This window comes from Arctopsyche grandis, chromosome 2 (genome assembly GCF_051622035.1).
Source record: "Arctopsyche grandis isolate Sample6627 chromosome 2, ASM5162203v2, whole genome shotgun sequence".
Taxonomy (NCBI): Eukaryota; Metazoa; Arthropoda; class Insecta; order Trichoptera; family Hydropsychidae; genus Arctopsyche; species Arctopsyche grandis.
Window position 1 is genome coordinate 1,240,907 of NC_135356.1, and position 6,559 is coordinate 1,247,465.

The 6,559-nt window shown below is 34.6% G+C and overlaps 1 long non-coding RNA gene across 1 annotated transcript; it reads right to left on the minus strand.

Annotated features, from left to right (window-relative positions):
* Positions 1–1,370: 1,370 nt before the first annotated feature.
* Positions 1,371–6,222, minus strand: LOC143922924 (uncharacterized). Its single transcript, XR_013261670.1, has 3 exons — positions 6,107–6,222; positions 5,474–5,594; positions 1,371–2,066 (listed from the first exon to the last, which is right to left on the minus strand). It is a non-coding gene; the product is annotated as an uncharacterized LOC143922924 (long non-coding RNA).
* Positions 6,223–6,559: the final 337 nt, after the last annotated feature.

Sequence of the window (6,559 nt, forward strand, 5' to 3'; positions counted from 1 at the left end):
TAAACCGGACATTTGATTATACATATTTTGATTAATTTCATACAATGACAGACAGTGTCTTTAAGAATTTGAAAGTTTACTCACAATTAACCACCAATGTTTAAAAATTAACGCAATCTTTTCGAAGAACGAAGTGATTCTATGTAAATCGAGATTGTATTCTGTATCCGAAGCTGCAGCTCCAAAGACAAAGAAGAGTTTGAGAGCACCAAGATCGAATTTGTGATTGAAACTTTTTTCTTTATTATACATAATAAGTATGTAGATACATATGTACATATTTACATAGATGAAAGTAAAATATATTATGCAATTCTTACATACATTCAGGTTTTCTGTGACCTTACTATTTATGTATACACTAAACTATTGTCATTTAACTTTACATAGCATGATTTACTGATGAAGAACTCGTTATTGATTATATATGTATGGGTATAGAATATATGGATGCACAAAGGCATTTTTTTCTATCCTTAATATTTGGTAGATTTACATAGATACATACTGACATCGAAAATATGTATGTACACATCTAAGACAACTTGGTGACTTTCATAATTTGAAACTACATAAGTATATACACACATGTTTTAACACATGATACTTCTTGACTGTCATCGAATATTAGTTAAAACTACGCTTTTTTACAATGTTACAGCATACACACATATGTACATATATTCATTCATTGTAATAATGAGTAATGGAAAGAAATCATTCGTTGAAGTTTCTGCAACAGAAACTGTCCATTCATGTACGATCAACACATGGTAATTGGATTATTAGTCACATTGCGGTGGTCACAAAGACAATTTTTGCCATTAAAATCGCGAATACACAATATTTGGCACTCAAGTTCTCGTTAGTATGATAGTTATCGTTAGTATGATGGACTTTTCGGCTGCCAGATGTTCCGTTTTAGAGATTTTAGTGACTTTGTGACCAGTAATCACCGAACCGGTACACACATATGTAGTGTTATGAGACATTTTAGCTAAATTTCTGGTTGACAAAATTGAATCGACTCGCACACATGTAGAAATCATCCGATAACAATGAGGCATTCGAAAAATCACGATTAAAGAAATGACGAGAAATCTTGACTACCTTTTAAATGCGCTCGTTTTGTATTATGCAACATTTGATCTGCTTTTTTGAAGATGCGAAGAGTCTTAATTCTTCTAAACACGACAAGCTGCTTTCCATATTTAAAAAAATATTTACTGTTATTGATTGACTCGGATACTGTATATAAAAAAAAAACAAGTATACATGTAATACATATATTTATAGTCAGTCTTAGTTTTTTAAGGGGGTATTCTAGTTTAGAAATTTGAAAAAATCGATTTTTTTTTCTTTCATATTTTCAGAGCTTAAACCTTTAAGAACATGTTTAAGCGGATTTTTAAAATCCAAATTATTTTCGGAGATATCGCTGCTTCAGTGACGTGGCATCTAACCGGCGCGTAACCTTACCCGAAACTTTAAACGCGTTTTTCTCGAAAGTTCTTTTTTCGAGACGGTTGACATGGTATCTCAAGTTTTACTTGAAATTTGGTGTGAGCCTTCTCTATACATTACTCTATCGCACGAACTAGAACCATAACTAAATTTAAATTTTTACTATTTTTAAAAAATTCAGAAAAGTCAAAAAAACTGGTAAAAAATGGTCTTTTCATTTCAAACAGCCATTATTTTGCGAAAAAAAATTATTTCGATTGTAGCATTTGTTTGGATTAAGAATTAATTTTTTTTTATATCAGATAACTATGAGGGTTGGAATCGTGTAAACCAGGGCGCGCCATTTTTTTGACGCGCCCTTTTGACGCGCCCTTTTGACGCGCCACTTCATCAGCCTGTAACTTTTTGAATTTTGAATTTTTTTTTATGTACTCTTCAAACATTTATAAATAAAATACCTACAATTCATGCCTCTAGACTAGAATAACCCCTTAAAGTTCATTTTAATTTTATGCTGAATGTAGAACTTACTTTATTCAACTGAGTGCAAGGTCGAGGCTCATTTGCAGGACTCGGTTGCAGCGCTCATCCACTCCAAAGTTCTAAAAAATGCAAGAAAAAAAAACAGTGAGAGTTGCTTTCGGAAAATATTACAAGAGCCGGAAAATATTACTTGTATTGATAGTTAAACAAAGTCATATGAACCAGAGTAGGCTCAAAATCAGACGCAAACAAATTCGGCGATTAATAAATTTAAAATGATCGCCCAATAGTCAACTATTGCAGTGAAATTAGATTGTTTATCATAAGCCCACCGGTGCGCGCTCCTTCGTATTTAAGGCTAAGGCTAGAAATTAATTTTGGTTTCTTCACAGCGAATAAGAATTCAAAGTTGCCACTTTTTCCTGAAACTCCCATTCAAATCGCGACACGCTCGCAACTAATATTTGTAATTTGTGATTATCTGTACTTTAATTATAAAAAAATTCCGAAAAAATCCGAGAATTTTATGAAATATATAGGCAAGCCAAACTGTCATACATATTATACATATATACATATAATATATTGACGAATTGAGACTAGAGCTTCTAATTTCTCGACTTTATTTGATTCTCAAGATTCCAGAATATCATTTATTCGGAATATGTAAATATTTAAATCTCGAAATTCGAGAAACTCATTTTGTTGGAATATTTGAATCTCAAGAATTCCCTAAAAAGTTACTTATAATCAGTGGCGGCTCGTCCATACGCACTGCGGTACTGCAGCACCCCCAAGGAAATTGAGAAAAAAATTATATTATTATATACATAAATGTATGTATATTATATGAAAATATCAATAATATTTAAGCGTGTATTAAGCTCGCCCGCACACCGATACATCCAATAATGATCATATATCGCGGTACTAATATCAGAAAGTGAGGCATCGTTTATGATTTTGTGCAGTACGGTTATTGATGGAATTGCTCAAGTGGGCGAAGGGGGGGGGCGCGAGGGCAGCTAGAAGCTTGGTCTGTACTGCACTCCCAACAGTGCTATACACATTTCTTGTTAAGTTCGTGTGCGCGCCGCGCTCTCGACATGCTCCTCACTTTTCCTCATTTCTTCTGCACCTTTTGTCTTTCTTTCTACACCTCTTACACTTTCTTCCTTTCTACACTTCCTTCTACACGTCACTCTAAGTATTGTATTTAAGATGGTATAAAAATCAAGAGAAGCTGAGCCAATGTTTTCAAGAACTTAAATATTCTTCCGAAAATACTGATAAATACTTTATATATATATATATATATATATATATATATATATATATATATATATATATATATATATATATATATATATATATATATATATATATATATATATATATATAAAAATGTCGCAGTTTAGTACGTAGCAGTTAAAGAGAAAATATCTTTTTTTCCGTTATGCACAAGAAAAACTAACTGTATAATGTGTCTGCAGTCTGCACTCGGAACTATCCTTCCTAGTAACAGTCAAAGAGAAGTTTGATAAAAAAATATATGTAGATTTACACCGTTGACGAACGACCCTCGGACCGAATTTTACCGAAAACGGTCCGAAGGGTCGTTTTTTTATAGATCACTATCAAGCAAGGATAAATACTACCATACAATTTCAACGACGAACGGTCGAATGTATCGTTTTCAAAGGACTATACCACAAACGCGATATTTTTTCTATATGTTTTGAACTATCTAAAAATAAACCCCAAGTCCCACATTCACCGCTGTATGATTTCGCCCTTACTTGAAGAGTGTCAAAAATTTAAACTAGCAACGTAAAAATATCAACTAACACTATTGAATTCAAATTTAGCAGCTAGTGCATTTATACAAATAATCATTTGAAATATCATAAATTGAGGTAATATATAAAAGAAATTTCATTCATGTCACTATTACATAAAAAAAAAAATTTGAAACCCGTTGTTCCAAAATTGGGGTGACACCACTGCATACAGATAACATATCATCGATGGTAAAACAAAAATAAATTATTAATTGCAAAGTTGTCAACAGAATGTTACGTGTTGGGATGGGACCAATGTTTACCATGCTCAGTGGTAAAATCAAATTGTGCATTCAAAGATTTTTAAACTTTCGTTATATTGATTGTGTCACGTTTATGAAATAAAATCTTCCCGGTCAGTGCAACTGCAGATATGTATACATAAATATGTATGTATATGTTTCTCGAAAACGCAAACGGTTATGTGCGTAGTACATAGTTGCGAAATACAATATTTTCCCCAAGCAAAAATTGTATTGAAGAAAATTTGGTGAATTGAATATAGTTTACATAACAATTTTTATTTGTTTATTGACTCCGAAAGATTCAAGATTTTAAATTTTAAAAAATTGCCACCCCCCCCCCCCCTTCTTTTTCTCCCAGGACAAATTCACAGTTGGTTGAATCTCAAAAAAGACAATCAAATGATGCACCAAATGGCGCGCTCAGCCAACCGATTCAAAATGGCGGTAATACTTCATGCTTAATAATGGCTTTTACCAATATTATACGCTTACCAAATAGTATCTAAATGGAAATGTTCTCTTTTTTTCAATTTAAGAATTATGCCCTCCATCTTTTTATATTTATTATAAGCGGCCATCATTTTGTTCTCTACATCGAAAGAAATCAAAATATACTGATTGAATCATTTTATGACGCCCAGAAGTACATATATATTATACATATATAATGCAAGGGGACTCTTTTATTATGTTCGCATGACAAGTCCGTGTGACAAGAACAGAAATTTCCGCCGCGCCCCACTGGTGTCTACACACTTAAATTCGTACCCTTAAATTGTTCATACATGCTATGAATGAAGGGCGAGCGGTCGCACCATTTACTTGCCTTCATTAAAAAAAATAATTGAAAAAACGTGGAAAATATGAGCGATTTTTAAAGCAAAGTACTGTTACCTTTTTTCTGATATCGACCCTGAACCATGTTCATTGTGGTGTAATTTTTGTTAAAAATTTTTTTAGATGATTTTTGACGATATGAAAAATAAAATTTCATAAAAAAATGTTCAAAATGTCCCGTTTAAATGGCTTCAGATTTCTGCGGCCCACCACTGGTGTAAACGTACATACACATGTATGTATATACATATGCTTATTCGAACCCTCAAAATAAGGCAGCCAATAACACAAAGGAAAAAAAGTACAGCTACAACTACATACAATTGCGGTTGCTTGCAATGAACAAAATTGCAAAAGAAACCCAAAATTCCCAATTTAAAACAATACAACTAAAAACATAGATAAAGTAAAAAATAGGAATTTACCACATAACGCACCCAAAAGCCGAAACAAAATGCCACCGAATATTGTAGAACGCCCGCTATTGTGAATGCGTAATATGATACAATCAAAAAGAAACGCAGAAATGACGTTAACAAAACGCACAACCAAAATGGCGACAGGAAAAAATATTTTTGATTTCGCAGTTGCAGTCGAAAATACCTGTATGTGTGCGGCCCCATCACTGTTGAGCTCCATTGTCTTCCACAAAGCAGGAGACTTGCCAGCAAGATGTTCTCTCGCTGAAGGCTCGTCTGGATCTGACCTGCGCCATGGGGTGGTCCTGAAAATTTACCCAGACACTGTATCGATTGAAGCAACCCCGGCTTTCCCCCCCCCCCCTCCCCTCTCACCGCCCCTTGTTGCCATGAGCTCAGATGCGCATGTCAACATAGACTTTTCTCCCCTACAGGCAAGTAATCGATTTAATGGCCGGTGTCACATGAAGGTCACGGTTAGTATAGGTCTGTTACTGAGAGTTGTCGCGAACAAATGCGCTTGCGTAGTGTATGTGAATAGGTGTATAGCATGCTGTCACACTGAATCCAAAAATAAAAGTCGAGGAATACCTGTAAAAATCGCAAACAAAGAAAGTGCAAACTGCGCAATAAAAAATGGCCGAATCAAATTGAAACCGATGTACAGACATACAATATTATACAGCGCCCGTTATTGTGAATTCGTCGAGCGTAGACACCGCTTTACAATCTTAAAAGTAATCGCAAAAACTATGGAAACAAAATGCATAACCAAAATGGCGACAATATATTTTTTTGCAATGGTAAGGATAAATACCTTAGTGTGTTGACCATCACTGGTGAGTTCCATCGTCTCCCAGGAAGCCATTTTCAGGACATCTCAGGAAGCGGTCGGTAGTAAGATGTCACCTCGGCAAAGTGTCACCTCGAACTAAGCGCATTTACAACCTTTGAACAATACACGGCCCCCTCAGGCTCCGGTGACCCCTGATATGTATACCCTGCAACAGCGTTTCCCAACCTTTTTTGACTCGCGTACCACTTGGTAGTACATAATGGTAAGGAATGTGAAGACAGGATATGTAGCATATGAAGATCTGTTTTGGTAAGAAATTTTGTGGAAAAAAAGCTATTTGCGAATTCAAGTTATTTATTTATAGAAGCGTGAACGCGGTAAATTTAAAAATGCACTTCAAAATCCATGCCGGATCTGGGGAAAACGTATAAATTGCCAGATTTTCGATCATCGACTGTATATATTGACGTCGAC